The sequence below is a fragment of the Canis lupus genome, chromosome 10 (genome assembly GCF_048164855.1).
Source record: "Canis lupus baileyi chromosome 10, mCanLup2.hap1, whole genome shotgun sequence".
Lineage (NCBI taxonomy): Eukaryota > Metazoa > Chordata > Mammalia > Carnivora > Canidae > Canis > Canis lupus.
In genome coordinates, this window is record NC_132847.1 from 55,087,354 (window position 1) to 55,106,901 (window position 19,548).

At 48.1% G+C, this 19,548-nt stretch overlaps 1 protein-coding gene across 6 annotated transcripts in view; it reads right to left on the reverse strand.

Moving 5' to 3' along the window:
- The window catches only part of PAX5 (paired box 5), a 195,644-nt gene that overhangs the window by 94,190 nt on the left and 81,906 nt on the right, over positions 1 to 19,548 (reverse strand). The window lies entirely within an intron of this gene.

Consider the following 19,548-nt stretch of genomic DNA (forward strand, 5'->3'; position numbering starts at 1 on the left):
AGACAGAAGTGGGATGGCCAGAACTGGCAAATCCGTAACACAGAAAGCAGAGCAGGGGGTGGCTGGAGCCAGAGTGGGAAGGGGGATTAACGATAAACATACAGGAGGGATCTTCTTGGAGTGAAGGGACTGTTCTGAAACTGGATTGTTGGTGTTGGTGGCACAGCTCCATAAATTACTAAAAATCACTGACTTGAATACTTCAAATGAGTGGATTTTTGATAGAAAAATGAAAATTCAATAAAGCTGTTGAAAAATAAAGCTGAGGGATCCCTGGGTGGCGCAGCGGTTTGGCTCCTGCCTTTGGCCCAGAGCACGATCCTGGAGACCCAGGATCGAATCCCACGTCAGGCTCCTGGTGCATGGAGCCTGCTTCTCCCTCTGCCTATGTCTCTGCCTCTCTCTCTGTGTGTGTGACTATCATAAATAAAAAATAAAAATTTAAAAAAAAGAAAACTAAAGCTGAGGGGCACCTGGGTGGTTCAGTGGTTGAACATTTGTCTTTGGCTCAGGGTGTGATCCCGGGGTCCTGGGATCGAGTTCCACCTCAGGCTCCCGATGGGAGCCTGCTTCTCCCTCCACCTATGTCTCTTCCTCTCTTTCTGTGTCTTTCATGAATAAATGAATAAAATCTTTAAAAGAAAAAAAAAGACAGAAAAAGAAAGCAAGGGTATTGAGGAAACAGGATGATCATTGAATCCAGGGGAGGGATGCTTACAGGTTAGACTCTTTGGTCTCCTTTTGAAATTCTCCATAACATCAAAAGTCCCAAACAGCATGTGTTTGAGTCATGACCCCACTTGCCACACCCATCAACTGTCCAAAAAACACTTGCAGCATAATGAGAGCACCCCAGAGGGTGAGGCCAGCCAGGAATTTGCTCTCTTGAAGCCTGTTATCTCCCCATCTTCGGAGACTCCAAGGTTCCAAACACAAGAAGCATAAGGGCCTCCTCGTCTGCATGGGCCCTTTCCAGGTTGCAAAGTCCTTGCAAAGACAAGGCTCAGAGAGGGGAGCCCCAGTGTGCCAGCTCCAAGCTCAGTGCTGGCCCATCACGCCAGAAGCAGAGAGGATTTGCGAAGACTTTGCTACTGGCCCTGAGGGGAAGCTCACACACTTATGGTAGGACATCGTCCTCTGTAAAATGCCCTGGCCACCGGCCAAACTCTACTCCTCCAGCTAAACAGAGAGCCCTGAATCTGCAAGCAAGGAGGAAGAAGGTTCCACACTATTTAAACCTGGGTACGCAAAAACTGCATGTGCAGAGCATGTGTTAAAGAATGGTTCTGTCTTGGGGAGCCTGGCTGGCTCAGTCGGTGGAGTATACCACTCTTGATCTCAGGGTTGTGGGCTCGAGTCCCACACTGAGTGTAGAGATTACTTAAAAATAAAATCTTTAGGGGCGCCTGGGTGGCTCAGTCAGTTAAGTGTCCAACTCTTGACTTCAGCTCAGATCATGATCTCAGAGTCGTGAGACTGAGCCCTGCATCAGGCTCTGCACTGCTTATGGAGCCTACTTAAGATTCTTCTCTCTCTCTCTCACCACCACCCCCTGGCCTTCCCCCACCACTTAAATAAATAAATAAATAAATAAATAAATAAATAAATAAATAAATAAATAAATCTTTTTTAAAAAAGAAATAGTTCTGTCTTGATTACAGTGGATCAAACCAATTGGCAGGGAGCCTAGAGACCTGACACTTACTGCCTTGGACTCCCATTCAACCTGGGGCAGACCCTGCTCCACTCTAGGCCTCAGGGACTCCACCTGCCAAATGAGGAAGAAGAACCAGAACCCCAGAACCATCAGGGCCCCTCTGGCTGTGAGGCCTCACCTGAGGCAGAGGTGGGGAGCTGTGCTCTGCACGGGTGTGGTCCTCCCTGGGCTTCTCGCTGGTGTGGCTGAGGTCAGGTTTGGCCACCCCGTGGGTTAGTGAAGGTGTTGCACACTCTATCCAGGCCCCTGAATGCAGACACCTGGCTACCATCTAGAGAGGAGAATGGCTAAGGGAGCCCAGCAGCCCTGCAACCAGGAAGACAGGGCTCAGATCTGAAGATCTGTGTGGAACTAGGCCAGGCACTTCTCTCATGAGTAACATGGGGAATCTGCTTCTCTCCCTCTCCCTCTGCCCCTCCTCCTGCTCCCGTGCTCTCTCTCTCAAATAAAAAAAAAATAAATCTTTAAAGATAAATAAATAAAATAAAAAATGTTTGCTAGGGGCACCTGGATGGCTCAGTCAATTAAGCATCTGATTTTTGATTGACTCTTGATTTTGGCTCAGGTCATGATCTCAGGGTTGTGGCATTAAGCCCTGACTTGACTCCAGGCTGGGCATGGAGGCTACTTGGGATTCTCTCTCACTCTCTCCCTCTCCCTCTCCCCTCCCTGCTTGTGTGTGCACTCTCTTAAAAAAAAAAGTTTTGGGACACCAGGGTGGCTCAGTCAGTGAAGTGTCTGCCTGTAGCTCAGGTCATGATCCCAGGGTCCTGAGATTGAGTCCTGCATTGGGCTCCTTGCTCAGTGGGAATTCTGCTTCTCCTTCTGCCTGCTGCTTGCCCTGCTTGTGTGTTCTCTCTGACAAATAAAGAAAGAAAACCTTTTAAAAAAAGTTTGCTCTAAGGGGGTGTTATAAATGATGCTTTCAAAAATACTCCATAATCTACAGCAGTACTGTTAGTATTTACAGGGGGAAAGAACTGCCTAGGATTCTGAATAACCTCCCCTTTCCAGGAAGCCTTCCCCGATTTCCCCTCTTCTGTGTTCCCAGAACATCTAAGTGGTCATACCTCTACCACTACACTCACCACTTTGCATCACACATCTAATTGTTTAGGGTCCTCATCTCCCAACTAGCGTGTGAACTTCATGAGGATGGAGCTGTGTCTCCCTCATCTTTGTGACAGCAGCTCCTGGCCCAGTGCCCAGGTTTGAACAGATGTGACATAAATGCCTGAGGAACCAAATGAACTGGGACAGGTACCATGGCCTGGCTCTGCCAACAGCACCAGAGGTGCTTCCCAGGGTCACTGAGAGGATAAGTGATCTCAGGATGCTTTTATTTATCAGAAAGTACTATCGGCATGGATGAGACCTGGTCTTTATCCATTTGGCTCTCTATATCTGTGCCCATGCTTGGGCCACAACAGAGCGCAGTCAAATCAAGAGACTTGCAAAGTTTGACTCATCTCCCCTTATTCTGTTTGCAGTCTGCAAGGCATCCCTCCAGCACACCCCCAGACACACTCCCAGGTGGTGTGGAGTAGCAGGGGAAGCCCCAGGGACAGGACTGAAATTAGATATTGTACTTTCTGTCCAAGAGAAACTTTTCTGGCAATGACTAATCAGGAGGCCCCTTATTTCCCCACCCCCTGACCACTTAGAGAATTTTTAGTAAGCCCCGAATCTCAGAGCTCAAAGAAGCTCAGGAGTTATGATGAGGGTTGATCTTTTTATCTGATGCTTGAAACCCACCAGTGGTGGAGAACTCACTATTTCCTGAGGCAACCACTCCGTGGCCACCCAGCTCAGCTACGAGAAAGAGCTAGGTCTGTCCCCGTAGGCCTCCCAGCCTTAGCCTCGGGTGTACTCCCTGTGGCTCCCGTTCTAACAAACATCCTCTAACAGTGGCAGTGCTGTTCCCTCCTGGACCCAATGCAGGGCCCACATGTCCCGCGCTCCTCATTCTGGACCTATTCTCTCTGACTGGGGCATAAGCAGCTTGCTTCTGCTTTTCTGGTGACCTCATCACCTGGCTGACTCATGCTGTTCTTCATCAGCGCAGAGCTCACTACAAGTTCATCAGAAATGGAAAGTGATTATGCATATGAATTTTTTAAGTGTTCATTTTCTCCTACCCCTGACCCAGGGCTTATAAACTCTCCCTGGCTTCACACTGCCTCCAGGTAACATTGACCTGAACTGTACAGGCCCCAACCCTATTCCAACCTACTTTTCCAGCTTCCACTTTTAATCTACCCTACTTTTAAAACATTGTCCTCTACTCCAATCACAGCACACACACACTGATCCCTGAAAGCCCACGTCAATTCCTTTGCTCATACTGCCTTCCCATTCCCGCCCCAGTCAAAACCCTCGTCCTCTATCGTCCAGATCACACAGCATCTGTTCCTCATACTTTTCTTAGGTTTTCGGTTGAAAGATCATTTCCAGGGCAGCCTGGGTGGCTCAGTGGTTTAGCGCGGCCTTCAGCCCAGGGAGTGATCCTCGGGACCCGGGATCAAGTCCCACATCGGGCTCCCTGCATGGAGCCTGCTTCTCCCTCTCCCTGTGTCTCTGCCTCTGTGTGTGTATGTCTCTGTGTCCCTCATGAATAAATAAATGAAAAATCTTTATAAAAAAAAAAGAAGGAAAGATCATTTCCTTCTCTGAATTCCCTATGGCATTCCCCCTGCACATCCTTTAGGACATTTGTTCCACGCTACTTTATTCTAGTGATTTGGGACCATGTCTGCTTCCCCTCTGAGATGGGGAGACACCTATAGGTAGCACTCCTGCTCTGTTCCAAGCTGGATCCCACCAGTAGGCCTGGACAGGACCTATCCCCAGTGAAACTGAGTGAGGGAGGGGGAGAAGAGGCAAAGGAATCCGGGGCTCACCCTGAACCTTAAGAGAAGGCCCTGAGCTCAGAGCATTCTGGCTCTTGTCTTCCCAAATGCAAGAAAAGAAATGACAAGGCTTGGAGCGCTAAGCTCCACTTCTGGAGGATGAGAGCCAGGAACCAGGGTCAAGGTCTCTTAAGTGATAAGAAGGTGTGGTGTGGGTGTGGTGGTGTGTGCACTGGGGGCAAGGGCAGCATGCAGGGGAGGAGGGTGAAGAGGACACCCCGTCCTGGAGCCCCAGGGCCTGCTCAGGTTCTGTCTGTGTGATGAGTGGCTCCAGATCCTGACATGAAGAAGAAGAGAGAGTCCTAAAAACAAAGCTCCATCTCTAGGCAGCCAAATTCTATGGGCTTCTCCCAGGTGGTCCATGGTGGGGCCTAGCTGTCCCATCCTGCTATAGGACTAGAAAGGGGGTTAGGCCAGGGAGGCCCATTACCCCCAGAGGAATGCAGACTCACTGGCCAGCAAGGGCCCTGAATAGGGACATGCAAAGGGAGCCCTCTCCCTCATCCTAAAGTGTGGTACGGGAGTGGAGGGGGCACCGCAAGATGCTCATACTTCACTTTCCTTCGGATGGACTTCCCAGCTGCAGCAGGACAGAGGTTACCCTGAGGCCATAACGAAGGAGACCCGTCTGTACTGCAAGGCCAATAGGGCGGAGGCAGGGAGGTGGATGCCCTTGCCCACCACCACCTCCTCCACCCCGCTGCTGCTGAGTGGTGACACACAGGCGTGCACGCGCACACACACTCCTCAGGCCACAGGCCGCCTCTCCGCCCTGTCGGCTGCCTATCCGACAGGACTTCCTAAAGGGTGATATTCTGCGAAGGCAAACACAGGCAGCCTCGGGAGGGAGTGCCCCCTTTGTCACCGAGGTTTGCTAGGGCCAAACAGAAACCATGCAAGAGAAGCATGGGGCGGGGGTGGGGGGGTGGGGGGTGGAGGCTGAGAAGACCCTGGCTCTCACCTAAACCAGTCAGAATAACGTGAACTCCCTGGATACTTACTACACACCAGGTACTGTTCTAGGTGCTAAAACACATTCGTTTATTTCATTCTTACAACCACCCCATGGGTATTATCAACCGCCCACCCTTGGAAGATGATGAAAGTGAGGCACATGGAGCCCAACCACCACGTCCCCATCTCTCCCCAGCAGTGAGACCCCAAGTCCAAGATCTTAAAGCGCTACGCACCACCTCTCTGCCATCCTGGGATGAGTGAGAAAACCGAGAGTAGGGAAGTCGGGTGAGCTGTGGATGGGGTGTCGGCCTAAGTTCTCTCCGATCTGTGTTCTTCATCATGATTCTAACTGCCTCACTCGGAGGTGTGGGGGGCCCAGGGACAGAGATGCCAACTCTCAGGCCAGGCACGGCTCCACGTGCTTCACAGCCCCCTCGGATGCTTACCTGCTCTCGACCCTACACCTGTCACCATCCCAGATGGGGACAAACCCATCACCAGACCCAGATGGGTTTGGAAACATGTGCTTAGATGTTTCTAACCATAGATGCCATTAACTTTATTCTTTCTTCTCCCCACTTAGACTCGGAAGACAGTGCAATTCTCAGATCTCTGTCAGATTTAGCAATTAATCCTAACATTAGTGGGAGCCAACAGAGAAACAAAGAAGAACGTGTGACATTGTTAGTACCGCTAAGGAAAAATCAGGCCTCTGACTTCTTGGTCCAAGCCCTCTGTTCTGTACTGAAGGTAACATTCTGGCTTTTAGAGACACCAGAAACTTAAGGAAGCAGACATTAGGCTTAGGTTTTAGCTATTATGTCTCAGCCCAAATTCTAGCTAATGTAGGTAATAGAGAAAAAACTAGCACAGTGACAGCAGTGTTTCTATTTGCCTTTTTATCAGGGTTAACTTAAAAGCTTTTGCTTTTAATTATTGAAAATATGTTCTCATTTTGCAGTAACGGGTTAATTTCATGAATCTCGCATTTTGTACCTGGAAACAAAACATAATAAGCATTTTGTGTGTGTTAATACCTATAATTTACTTAAATAAGCAAGCCCTTGGCCTTGAAACCAGACATGTAAACAAACACGCTTCTGGGAGCCCGGTTTAAGTTCGATTTTTAACAATTCCTTTTTCTCTCTCATATACACATACACATTAAATTTAGCCTCCTGGTTTTATTTCCTTCACCTCTCTCCCACAAATCAAACCTCAAATAATATAAAACTGCTGGCTAGAAACAGGCTTCACACAAACAAACAAAAGCTTTCAAGCCACATCTCCCGGTCCAACCTTCTCCACCTCCTTTGCCTTCTCTGACAAAACAGTCTCTCTCTCTCTCTCTCTCTCTCTCTCTCTCTCTCTCTCTCTCCCCCCCCCCCCCCCAACTGCCCCAGAAAACCCTGAAATACTTCATTCTCATTTCTGGGAGAGGAAGAGGCTTGATCCCCAAATAAAAGAAAACTTCAGCAATGATACTAAGCTGGGAAAACCCAGGCCGACTTCTCCTTGCCACCCGTGTCAAGCTCACAAAGAGAAAAAATCGTACCATCCGACATGGTTGGGAGAGTTTAATCCAAAGCTGTGCTAATTAATATCCCTGGCTTTCCAGAAGCCAGTGCCACATACAGCTGCGAGGGCAACAAGGCTGTTCTCCCTTCAATTTTATGGGAAGAACATTTTCATTACAAAGCCTCCTCCCAGACCCTCCTCTCTCTCGGCCAGATTAGCTTCGAGAAGGAAGTGGATGATCCATATATCAGAACTCCTTCTCTCTCCATTAATTTTATTATTTATACCCCATTTTAAAAGTTTATTGGTGCAACTCTCGGTGCACCTGGCCAGAGCCCTTCTGACAGACAGTGGTACCTTCACGCATCTCCTACTCAGGAGCAGTGGGGGCACAGGTCACCAGAATGTACCAACTTTTTGAAATTTGCCTAGGAGAAAGAGCTGACTCCAGTGGCATATCCTGTCTCCCCACAGCAACACACACACACCATTGTTTAAAACGAACATTGAAGGATCTAAGCTCACTCATTTGTGAAACATGTGTGGACTCGATGGCTCACCATGAGCCATGGCTGATCCCCAGAGACCCCTGAAAACCCGGAGGGATGCCCAACACGCCCCCACCCAAATCCCCGGCTGTTCCAGCAGAGTTGACCCATTTTGAACCCAAACTGCCAGACCACGGGCAGGCCTGGCGAGGCCACGTGTCTTACCATTTTATTCTGAAACCCCACGTGCTCAAGCCTGTCTCTTTCCAGCCTCCTAAAGGGACCCCAAATCCAATCTAAATGTCTTGAATTTACCTGTTTGTCTTTTATACATATAAATAGCTGCATTTCCATTCTCTCTTTGTTTCTCATTTTCATTTGGTTCTAATATCTGCATGTAAATGTCGGAAAATAGCATCTGTAATTGGAGATTATGAAGTATGGCCAGCTCCTGACAGGCTGCTAAGGAAGATGGATTATCCTCATTTTTCTGTAAATTTTGTCAATTTTGGAATTCATAAGCTATCAACACTGATCAAAATGGGACTTCACAGCTGTGTCAAAAAAAAAAAAGAAAGAGCAAGAGCGAGGGAGAGCTCTCGAAGGCAGGCGGTCGTGTGCAGGGGCTGGGCGGCAGGCGGCTGGTGGTGGTAGCACAGCAGATTGGATGCCCAGGTGTCACCAGGGGCCACCCTCTTCCCCTGTGCCCTCCTCTCCAAGCTGGCGGCTCCCTCAGCAAGGGGCACCCTGGAACTCAGGGTGGGGCTGCCTCGGCCCCTGGTTCAATCAAATAGCTAAATCACACCACTGGAAGGCCGCAAATCCTCCAAGGCACCCACTCCAACCCAGGGCTTAATTTATTGCTGGGCGCTGCCTTCCTTATTTATCCAGAGGAGTCGGCAGGCTCCCTGTGCGCGGGCCTCCGAGATGTTCTACTCCTTTCTGACCATCACGGCCCACTTGAGGCAATTGTGTTGGTGTCTCTCTCTCAATTTTCCCATTACTGGGAGTAAGTACTGTTGGGACTCTGTAATAGCCCGACTGCAGCCCATATCAATAACAGATGAGGTTTAATCGTCCAACACAGAAATTATTTAGGCGCAGTAAGGACATTCAATGTCATTTGCATAATGGCATTTCTATCGCACGCACCTAACCCGTCTTGCATAAACAAGGCCTTGGGACCATAAATAATAATAAATCATGACGTCTGCACGCCTCTTGCGGTAATAGGAGCCACTCTTTGTGGAAATTATTTCAGCAGGAAATGGGCACTGTAATTTTAAAGACATGTGGCGCTGTGAGGCACGGTAAATCACGCGGGCACATGATCCCCAGGAGCAGCCGGGGGACCTGTCCCAAGCTGCAGCGACATCCCCAGGACGACTGGAGGAGGAAGGCAGGTGGTGAGGGGGAAACACGTGGGGCCTGTAGAATAGATGCTGGCACATGCCATCATCCCAGTAAATGGCAGGAGGGTGGGATGTTCAGAACCTCAGGCCCCGGGCAGAAGTAGTCTTGGACCTGCAGAATCCCATAGACCTCAGGTCAGAAACAGTTTTTGTCCCAGGAGAATGGAAGCCCCATGAGGGTAGCTGCTCCTGATTTTTGTCTGCGCTGTCCCCTGCTTTTCCTTCACCACCGCCTGGCACCCGCAGGTGCTCAGGAAAGAGCCTAGAGAAGTGCAAAGAGAGGAGATAGTCCCTGGGCCCAGGTGGTGAGCAGCTAAAAAGAGCTCTGAAAACAGGGTAAGGTGAGACAGCTGGAGGGCAGGCCCTGTGGGAATTAAGGCAAGATCTGCCCAGAAGCACCGGAAGCACTGATCTGGTGATGAGAGAGCAGAAGTGTGCAGGTAGCTCAAACCTGTGTTGCAAAGAGGCTATGGGGTAAGAGAAAGGCATTGGGGTGGGGGCAGTGCTGGCCAGCAGAACGGCAATGCCTGTGGGCTTGGGGTCGGGGAGGAGCACGGCTGACCTCGAATCCCAGTTCCACCATCTCCGACCGCCCACCTCATCCCTCCACATCCTACTTCCTCATCTGCAGACCCAGCCTGAGAACAGTACTTGGCTCACAGAGCGGCTCTAAGGGCACAATGAGGTCGTGTGTGCAAAGCAACTGGTGCTCGATCATGCTTTGCTATCATTTTTGGCATGACAGCTGTTCTTCAGGAAGCAACAGAAAGGCCCCCTACCAGCTGTGGGATTCAGGACAGGCTACTCCACTCTTCTGGGCCTTGGCTTCCTCCGGTCTGGCCAAGGAGAGCGGGTAAGATGGTGCCTACCAAGCTCCTGGAGCAGCCATGAGGCTCAAATGGAGTCACGATGGGAAGCTGGTTGTTAGGATAAAGTGCTGTCTGCACAGGAGGGATGGACATTGGCAAAGAAAGAGGGGGAGAGGGACGCCTGGGTGGCTCAGCGGTTGAGGGTCTGCCTTTGGTTCAGGGCGTGATCCTGGGATCCTGGATGGAGTCCCACATCAGGCTTTCTGCATGGAGCCTGCTTCTCCCTCTCCTTATGTGTTTGCCTCTCTCTGTGTCTCTCATGAATAAATAAATAAATAAATCTTAAAAAAAAAAAAAAAGGAGGAGAGAGAGTTCTCAACAGCTGCCCACTGGCCTCACCAGCCACCCCCTCCCCTGGGTTCATGCTTTCCAGAAAAGTCCTCATGGGATACACACCAAGGCAACCACAGTGTGGCCTCTGGGAGGGGAAAACATGGCCTGAGGTCAGAGTTCTAGCTTAAACTGTATCTGTAATGTGTCACTTTTATTAGAAGAGAAGTACTGCTTGCGTCATGGGATTTTTCAAGCTGATGAAATTTCAGGGGCACCTGGGGGAGGGGTCAGCCGGGCAAGCATCTGCCTTCAGCTCAAGTGGTGATCCCAGGGTTCTGGGATTGAGCCCCACGTTGGGCCCTTGCTCAGCAGGGAGTCTGCTTCTCCCTCTCCCTCAGCCCCTCCTCCTGCTCATGCTTCCTCCCTCTCTCAAATAAATAAATAAATAAATAAATAAATAAATAAATAAATAAATAAAAATCTCTTTAAAAACTGCTGGTAAAGTTTCATACCCCTGTACCTTGGCACATACTATTCCTTCTGCCGGAATACCAAAAGTTCTGAAGTGCTGCTGGGACCGCACTAAAGAGCCAATCCAGTGATTTAACAACAATGCATCTCTCTCCCAGAGGAACTTAGAGAAAGAGCGATCATTTCTCCACTGAGTCTGCCTTCCCAGACCAGAGGCCTAGCCATGGGCTGCAGGGAATGATGCAAATCACAGGCACCCACAGCCTCTGTGCAGGGGAGTCAACATCACTGTCAGCTTACACATTTATCTAATGGTTACCAAAGTGTGAAAATTGCTCAAAAGCCAAATAAAGTCTGGAGTTTAGCTATAAGTATTGTACCAATGTTGGTTTCTTCGTTTTTGGCAAATGAACCATGGTTATATAAGATGTTAATGATAGGGGAAATTAGGTGAGAAGTATATGGGAACTTGCTGTAATACTTTCACACATTTTCTAAATTTAAAATTATTCCAAAATAAAAAGTATATGTAAAAAACAGAAGCCAGATCTTACTTATAATAAGAGAAAATCAAATTAAAACTACATTGAATCCTTTTTCATCTATAAGATTAGCAGTGATTCAAAGGTTGATACAATACTATGTAGGCAGACTGGGGTAATAGGTCTCATTTCAGGGGATGAACCTCTTTGGCAAGCAGGGGCTCTACCTTTCAAAATTCAAAGTGCAAATACACGGATCTGGCCTTTCCACTTCTGGGAATTTATCCTGCAGGTATAGTATCACATGTGCAAAAATAAATATCAATAAGGATGCCCAATGCAGGCTTTTTTGAAAATGGAAGAGTGGAAGTGACCAACAGGCAACTTGTTAAATCAATTATTATATTCTATACAGTAGAATACTATTTAGCTACTGATACACCTTTTATGTTGAGCTTTGTTCCAACTCAATCAGGGAGGTGCTGTCATTAGCATTCTCCTTGTCTATAAATGCAGAAATCCAGGCACAGAGAGATGAAGTAAGTTTCCCAGGGTCACACAATAGAACCGTAACTGAGATCGTGTGGCTGCAGTTGCTGATGTTGGGGGCAGAACTGTTAGCAGAGAAGCTGCTAGTAGCAGTAGAGTTTGTTGGCTTCTTCTCCAAAGCACTGGCTGCCATGAAAAGCCACCTTCAGCACAGCTAACTCTACTCCAGGGAGGCAGGGATTCCAAGTGCCCTGGATTCTCCTGAACACCCACAACTTTTTCTCTCCTGGCCCCCTCCTCTGCACCCAGCCCTCAGCTCCCAACCGCCCCCCCCCAACAGGGTCTTCTCTGCCCTGAGGCCTTTCCTCCTCCAGGGTGCCCCCCTCTCTGCCAAATCTGTCTATTCTTCATCTCAGTCCCACCATCCACCCTGAACTGCTTCACATCCTTTTCTCTCCCATTCCCAGTGACAGAAGCAGGAACATCTTGCCCTGTGGGTCTCTGGTCTGTCTGGAGGATAACTGAACATACCTCCCCAGGAACACTGCCTTGAGCTGAGTGTAGACTGAGGGTAAGTTCTGGCAGAGAGAGGGGGTCTGATGTCCCCAGGCCTTTCCCAGCGTCTGGCTGGCTGGCTCCTAGCATTGCACTGGCACTAGCTCCAATTCATTTCCCATCCTCTCCTATCCCTCATTTCAAATGGTTACACCTGGCCTCTAGAACATGAGCCTGAGTTTTACCATACAACATTTCTTTCAAAAATTAGAACTTTGGGCAGCCCAGGTGGCTCAGTGGTTTAGCACCATCTTCAGTCCAGTGCCTGATCCTGGAGTCCCGGGATCGAGTCCCACATTGGGCTCCCTGCATGGAGCCTGCTTCTCCCTCTGCCTGTGTCTCTGCCTCTGTCTGTCTCTCTCTCTGTGTCTCTCATGAATAAATACATAAAATCTTTAAAAAAAATTCAGAACTTTGTGGTGAGATAAAGCTGATGTTACTCGCTTACTTCAGCTCCACTAAAGACATTGCTGAGGATTTGTGGATTAGTTCAACGTTCACACACACACACAAAAGCCACATCTTTGCAAGCTATTTAATACCCAAAGAGAAGGCCTAGGCGTCTCTGTCTGAGGATTCAGGGTAAAATAATGTCGCAAGAGAATTTTCATAATGAAATCAGAAAGGATACATGAAAGACTTTGAGAAGAGTAAATGAGTCCCCAAACAACTGTTCCTATTAACAACTGTTATATTAACTTTATTTATTCATTCACTCATTCTTTCATACCTCATCACTTTGCAGAAAAGATTTAAGGCAGCTCACAATGATGCAAAAAATGCAAGGAGGCGAGGAGGGCAGAAACAGAAACAAGAAGAGAGTACAGAGTGGGCCAACAGCAAACCCAAATGACACGCTGGGCACAGGGTCTGCCCTGCACAGGGACCCTCACTTAAATCCCACAAGATCCTACAAAGCATGAACTCACTACCTTCATTTTGTAGATGAACAAACTAAGGCTTTAAGTAACCTGCCCAAGACCACACAGTTGATAGATGAGGGAGTTGGGACTGAACCCAGGCAGTTTGGCTCTAGAGCCCACACTCTCAAACACCCTCTCAGCCAAGATTAAGGCTACAGGCCTATGAACTTGCTCTAGGAGGCACCACATCTGGGCCTCCTGGCTGCCACTGGAGAGGAGAGAGCTGGTGTGATACTTCACAAAGTCCAGGAGACACAAACTGTCCGTTGCTCACAGGTTCCTCTACTGACTCACAGACCAAGTGAGGGTTCTCCCTGAGTCCTCCCTAAAGAGCAAGCTGAGAAACTGTGAATGCTCTCCAGACCCCAGGACCACTGCTGCAGGCTATTTCTCAGGGTGTCTCTCATGAAGATTCAGGCATCACCCCAAAATGCAATGCAGCACAGGTAAACTCCAAGGGGACCACATGTGTGGTTTAGTTACCCAGTTGAATGGTTTAATCAGGGAATAACTTTAATAAATGGAAGACTCAGGGATTATATGTTCTCCAAGCAATCCTCCCTAAATATTGCTCCTCTGAGCCAAACCAATAACAATGGAAAGCATTTTGATCCCTAACAAGTGGCAGGAGGAAAGCTACTCTGTGCCCAGAGCTAAATACAGACCCAACTGGGAGCTAGGAGCGGCCCTGACACCTGCCTGTGAAAATGAGGGGCTGAGCAGGCACCTGGGGCTGGAGCCACACAGAGGTGAGGTGAGCAGAGCAGACATCCAGTGGCAGGGACAGGAGTCTCCTTAGAAAATTGTTTTGGATCTACTCCAACATGGAGATATCAAGATGATGGAGACCCGGGGGTTCTCCCACAGTTAGCACTGACACGGGTTAGGTCCCAGAAGATGCCTGGGGCAGGTGTATCCACACTCCCATCTCTGTCATTCAAAAAAAAAAGGAAATAAAACTCCCCTTGGACAGCTAGCATTGATCAATGCTGCTTCCGGTACCTTCCAGGATGAAAGCTATGCCAAGATAACCAAATCAAACAGATTGTTAAAAGGGATTGCTATTTATAAATCTGCTCAAACGTGGGAGACAGGCCCTAAGAATAGTAACTTTTACTTTAGAAGAGTTGGCCCACAGTCATTCTTTCTGGAAAATGGGATCAGCTGATCCAATTGTTTGGGCCACTGCTTGAAGGAGATAGAGGAGCCTGTCTTCAAATCCCAGCACAACTACTCACCCACTGCATGGCCCTGGGAAAGTTGCTCAGCCATTTTGTTCCTCAGTTTCCCCATCTGTAAAATTAAGATCATAAAGGTCCCCACCCCACAGGGCTGTAGAAGGGATAAAATGAGTTAATACATGGTTAATGAGTGAATACCAGTGCTGAGTACAACATTAAGGGCTCTGTTATAAAGTAGCATGGTCGTGGACTGTAGAATATCCAACTTTGAGCTCTCCACACCAACACACACATGCAACACACACACCGTCCTAAAAAAGAAGCAAAATGAAAGAAGAGCATGTAGGCAACTAGGTGCTACTCCATCACAAGACTTCCTAAGGTGCCCCCACCCATTTCCCCTGAGCTTCAGGACCCCTGCAGTGACAAGCAGTGCTGCTCTGAGCATTCCTATATGTGTCTCTGGGTGCACAGATGGCCAGCTTGAGCTTTTAAGTCAAGTAGCTATCATTGGGAACCTGTTCAAGCTCTGGAGAAATCCAAACAGCTGGCCTCAGTTTATAGAGCTGGGAAAATAAACTTCCCCAGAACCAGCCAGAACCTGTGTCCACATTTGCCAAGTTAGAACTTCTAGAGATTAGGACCCCAAATCTGCCCTAGCATGGGATCTAATGGCCAGTCTTAGGTTGTCCCTTAAGACTTTCCCATAGCCGGGGCACCTGGGTGTCTTGGTGGTTGAGCACCTGCCTTTAGCTCAGGTCGTGATCCCAGGGTTCTGGGATCGGGTCCCACATTGGGCTCCTTGCAGGGAGCCTGCTTCTCCCTCTGCCTAGGTCTCTGCCTCTCTCTCTCTGTGTCTCTTATGAATAAATAAATAAAATATTTAAAAAAAGAAGAAGAAGAAAAAAAAGACTTTCTTATACCCAAGCTTCTCCAAGGCAATGAAAGGTTCATCATTCAAGGTTGTGTGTAAACATTTCCGAGTTCTTTTGCCCCTCCCCCCCCCCAGCACAGATGTGGATTTCTGACTTGGATAATGGAAGAGAAAACTGCGTGCTAGTGATAGGTCATAGGCTCACTTTGTGGTTAAAGTCCGTTGTAAGGTATTAGGAATTCACTGGTGAGCTGTGAGGCATCCCCAGGAGACCCTTGAGGCAACTTATTTACCAGTAGGCAGGTCCCCAACAAAAATCTGAAAGCCCCATAGCCCACTTTCTGCTTCTTAGCTCCTACCCTCCCAAACCACAAGGACTAAGTGACGAATGAGCCATGCCCAGAGCCACTACAGGAGGGAAATGCCTACACAAATATCCATTCTGAAGAGAATCAGAAGCCTAAGTTAGTAGTAAGAGAATCTACAGCACGGTCCCCAGAGCACAGAGAGCAAAGGATTTCTCCAGTTTTATTCCATGTTATAATTTAACACCCGGATCTATTCATAATGAATTTGTTGAGAACAATCTGTATAAATTGATACACCTATTCCTCCAAGGGTGTCCCATAGGGAAGCAGTGTCCCCTTCCCAGCAGCTCCAGACACAGCCACATCAGCCCTACCACCAATCCTCACACTCCCGCATCCAACGGTGATAAGTCAAAAAGAGGATACGAATCACACTGTAGCCAAACCTACAGCATGTATGGTGCGGGGGCAAAAGTAACATAAACACCTGAGACTTCACTGTGTATGAATGATCATTCCCTCTGCTTCCTCATCTTTTAAAGGAGTAAAATAAACAGCAACCAGAAAGGGTTTGTTATGAGGATTAAATAAATCAAAGTATTTAACTTGTGCACTGTCCAGATATTATGTTACTATATTGCATTGCATTATATTGTATTGTGTATGTGTGTGTGTGTGTGTGTGTGTGTGTGTGTATTTAAGCAGACTTTCCAGAGTCATCAAACCTGCCCCACTCCCCTCAACCACCTGAAACCCACTGCCCCTTCCCCAGACTACACAAGCACAGGTCTTCCGGCGTTTGCTCTTCCTCTTCTCCAGCCTGGCACCCTCTTACTCACACCCCTACCTACCCATTCCCTCTGCAGCTCTCCAGACCCCCCTGTGGGAGAAGGAGCCTCATCTGTATCATTCCAGCATTCTCTGAGGATGTAAATAATGAGGATAAATAACACATGCCAAGAGCTGTCCATGACCTCCCGCACGAGACTCCCATTCTGTCCTCACACCAGCTCTGCATACGGCACACAAACATCTCTATCTTATTTTTGTGGATGGGGAAACTGAGGCTCAGTAAGTTTGGGCAACTTGGTCAGCTCACACAGCCAGCAGGTGCAGGCACCAGGTTGCAGAACCAAGCAAACTCCAGGGAGCTCACTCTGAACCACCTTGCCATGTGGCCTGCTCAGGTGACCAGCACAGTGCCACCTGATTTTCCATACAGGCTGAGCATGAAAGATAGTGGCAGGCATCCCTGAGTGCGTGGCCACAGTCCAGTCCCTTCCTCCCGGGAGCTCAGAAGTAGCAAAGTCTGTGTTTGAAGACCCCCCATCTCTCTTCAAGACAGATCTAGGAGATTGGAGAATTCCTGTCCTCTGTTGCACCAAAAGGGAAATATTAATTTGCTTGTTTGTAGGGGAAAATTCATATAATGCAATCCAGAATTAATAATTTATTACAAAGATTTCTTAGCTCCTCCGGCAGAAGTTCTAAAAGTGATACAAATTGTTATTTTGATTACTTTAATGGGATTTTCCCCTCAAAGCCTGAGCTCATTTGCTGGTGTAATTTGTAGCCAGGCAAACAGTAAAAACAGCCTAGGGGGGACAAAGTTTCCAGCAACTCCCCAGTGCACGTGTCCCACCATTGCAGGGTCACATAGCACCTCTGGTGCATCTCCATCCCTCCCACCTGACAAGTCCAACCTCTATGCCTCTCCGAAGCAAAAGCCCTCCCACCTGCTCTCGAACCCCCGCCCTGCACAGCCCGCCCTGATCTCTGTGCCATCATAACCCCATCTCTGCCCTACAGAACCTCTGCTATGGCAAATGCTCCTTGACGATAATGATAAGAATCACATAAAAGAAGCAACATTTGTGGAGTGTCTATCATGGGCTGGACCCTCTGCTAAATTCTCTTCTCGTCCATTTCATTTAATCTGTACAAGGGAAATGACACCAGAACCGTTATTATTCCATTTTTCATATGAGAAAACCGAGGTTAAAGCAGTGATAAAGCCAAATTGGTTTAAAATAATAACTTTGCACACAAAGGAAGAAAAGCTGATTATTTGTTCTGAAAGTGATGGTGACCTGTATACTCACACCCAGGAATAAAGAGTCACACAGACTTTGGAGGTAAGGCTCTCCCAAGAGGCTCAAAAGTAAGATAAGAGGTTGCAAAGTCACAAACAGCCGCTTTGGAAGCCTGTGCTCTTAACCACGGCACTCTACTGCCTCCAGCAGTCCTCCACGTGTTCATCCAGGATGCCCTCTCCAATGGGGAGCATGCCTCCCCCCTCTCCCCGCCACTCTCTGGATAAGGCAGAGGGATCTGCAGGCTCACTGTGCCCCAGCACCAATCCCATCCAGGCCACTGCTCCATCACATCACCCCGCCACTACATGTCCTTGGAAACCCTCACCATCTGCCCCAGCCAGTCCCTCCATAGTGTTAATGAACTGCCCGCTTCCATCCTGACAGATGCCCCCTTCCTGGGGACCTCCACTGACATCTTCATCTGCTTTCAACCTCACTGAGCACCCTCTTTGATTCCATTGATCTTAACCTCCATTCCCCTGCTCCAGTCCCATGGATCGCTACAGGTTGGACTTTATCCTGTCATTTAGATCTGGTCCATCTCCCAGACCTCAAATCTCTAAGCATCTTCAGAACACACTCTCATCCTGATGAGCCAGCCCCTGCCAGGACCTCCAACAGTTACAACACGCAGATTAAGTTATCTGCCCTCTTGGTGGCCCAAAATGATAATAGCATGACCAATTCCCTCACCCCCAACCCTAAAATTGTCTGTATTCTCTTAAAAAGCACTGACACTGGAGTGCCTGGGTGGCTCAGTTGGTTAAGTGTCTGCCTTCATTCAGCTCAGGTCATGATCCCAATGTCCTGGGATTAAGCCCCTCATCAGGCTCCCTGCTCAGCAGGGAGTCCACTTCTTCCTGTATCCCTCCTCCTGCTCATACTCTTTCTCCCTCCCTCTCTCTTTTTAATAACATCTTTCTTAAAAATAAAATAAAATAAAATAATAAAATAAAATAAAATAAAATAAAATAAAATAAAATAAAATAAAAACAGATTTAAAAAAAAAAAAGCTCTGACACTGAGCTGGATGATGTGAAGGCCTTCAACAAATTCACCCTTTTGTTTCTTAGCCAAGTTATCGGGAAAAAATAAATCCATCTCTTCTCCAAAATGGAAGAGAGGCAAAAAAAAAAAAAACAAAAAAAAAACAAAAAAAACAAAAACAAAAACAAAAACAAAAACAAAAACAAAATGGAAGAGAGGCAAGGCAACCACATCTGTCACAGAATGTCAAAGCTCAGAGCTGGAAGGGACTCTAGTGGCCGTTGCCTCCAAGGCCCCATCCAATGCTTGAAAACTGTCCTTGGCCTTCCTCCTAAGTGGCTTCATTGCCCATGCCAAACACTCCCAGTGACAGGAAACCCACAGCCCAACCCACATTTGGGCAGTTCTGTCCATCTGGAAGGTTTCTTTTGACTGATGTGAAAGCTGCCTATAATTTCCATGTAGGTTCTGGGCCTAAAAGACCCACAAATAAATCTGCTTCTCCTCCATAGGGGCCCTTCTGACACCACACTATGCTCTTGCATACCCATTGCGTTTTCTCTGCTCTACGTCAACCAGTTTCATTTTCTCTAGGAGTGCCTCACAAGACAGGTTTGGGGTTGCGGAAGCAGCGGGGGTAACGGTGGGGGGAGGGGAGGATAAATGGCAGTGCAAGGTATAGGCCCTGGACGCTGATCACCTGGCTTTAAGATCTGGCTGCAGATGTTTCTACCTGTGCATCTTTGGACAAGTTGTTCTCTCTGTCCTCAGTTCTCTCATCTATAAAATGGGAAGTTGCATACCACCTACTTCATAGAGCATAGAGAGGGTAGGTTAGGAGCTACACAGAGTCCCACCCAGTCCCTGGCACATCCTGAGGGCTTAATAAATATTAGCTCTTAGACCTAGTCCCTTTCCCAACCTGGTCACCCCACTGGCCATGCTCCAGTTGGTTGCTATCCTTCTTAAGGTAAGGTACTCCTGGGACACCTGGGTGGCTCAGCAGTTGAGCATCTGTCTTCACACCCAAGGCGTGATC